Genomic DNA, 1,676 nt, shown 5'->3' with positions numbered 1-1,676 from the left:
CCCCCCCCCCCCCCGCCTCCATTTTCAAGGCCAATGATGCCTAGCCCCGTCCTTCTAACACCTCACCTCTCTGACCTTCTGTGATCATGCACCTTTCTCAGACTGAGGCTCAGAAAGCTTCTGGGCGTTTAAGGACTCGAGATTAGCTTGGGGCAGTCGAAATAGTTTTCTTATTTTAAAATCAGCTGATTAGCAACCTGCATTCCATTTGTAACCTAAGTTTCCTTTCGTCACGTAACATAACATATTGATCATTTTCAGACGGTAGGACTTGTTCATCTTTGGGGATCATTATTCTGCCCATCACAACATGCAATATAAGGTAAAACTTTTTAAGAAGCAGAAATATAATTGTTAATATTTTTAAATAATAAGGTGATCACTTAGAAAATATAAGGAAATTTGAAAATAGTAATGAAATGAATAATTTAGTCAAGTTGTCAAAATTAACAATAAAAATGTGAAAATAGAAGATGGCGGCGTAGGTAAATGCCTGTACTCACCGCCTCCCACAACCACATCAAAATTACAACTAAAATACGGAACAACCATCATCCAGAACTGCGGGAAAGCTGGCTGAATGGAAGTCCTACAATTAGAGAAATAAAGAAGAAAGCACAGTGAGACCAGTAGGAGGTGCAGGGGCCAGGAACGGGCTGGTCATGCACCCAAATGGGCCGCTTCTCTAATCGGGAGGGAGATCATCCCTGCAGAGGCTGCACAGAGGAGCAAGGGGTCCCAGCCCCACACCAGACCCCCAGCCCAGGCTCCCAGAGCTGACAAAAGAAGTCTCTACAGGCAGTAAGAACTACAGGCTGTAAAAACCAGTGCGGATTGGGGCTCAGCGGCACAGAGGCTGCTGGAGACCCAGCTGCTCCTCTTAAAAGGCCGCCACACAAACTGAACTTACCTTTGAGCTCCCATCATCCAGAACCGTGGGAAAGCTGGCTGAATGGAAGTCCTACAACTAGAGAAGTAAAGAAGAAAGCACACTGAGACCGGTAGGAGGTGCAGGGGCCGGGAACGGGCTGGTCATGCACCCAAGTGGGCCGCTTTTCTAATCGGGAGGGAGATCATCCCTGCAGAGGCTGCACAGAGGAGCAAGGGGTCCCAGCCCCACACCAGACCCCCAGCCCAGGCTCCCAGAGCTGACAAAAGAAGTCTCTACAGGCAGTAAGAACTACAGGCTGTAAAAACCAGTGCGGATTGGGGCTCAGCGGCACAGAGGCTGCTGGAGACCCAGCTGCTCCTCTTAAAAGGCCGCCACACAAACTGAACTTACCTTTGAGCTCCAGTGCCAGGGTGAGGCTCTTGGAGATCCAGACATGTACGAGGAGGAACTGGATTGTCTGGCATCGGAGCAGGAACTTGGGGGCAGCTTTCTCCCAGACGGGGATGCTCGCAGGGGTCATTGTTCCTGTCCTGGGAGCTCCCGGGTTGCAGGGCTGGCTGGCAGCCATTTCTGTTTGCTCCTTCCTGGTGATTCCCTGAGACCCCACCTCATCCAATTTATAACCCCACCCAATCTGCCTGCAGCAGCTTTTGCATATGAATGGCTTGTCCTTGCTCAGGCTAAAACCTCTCAAACAAGCTGCAGCTGGGTCAGGGAGCCCAAACCTATCAACAAAAGGCCCAAGACCCAGCAACAGCACCAGCCTGCCTTGCTTCACAGCTGG

This window comes from Myotis brandtii, unplaced genomic scaffold (genome assembly GCF_000412655.1).
Source record: "Myotis brandtii unplaced genomic scaffold, ASM41265v1 scaffold384, whole genome shotgun sequence".
NCBI classification, from domain to species: domain Eukaryota; kingdom Metazoa; phylum Chordata; class Mammalia; order Chiroptera; family Vespertilionidae; genus Myotis; species Myotis brandtii.
Note: the sequence above shows the minus strand (reverse complement) of the source record.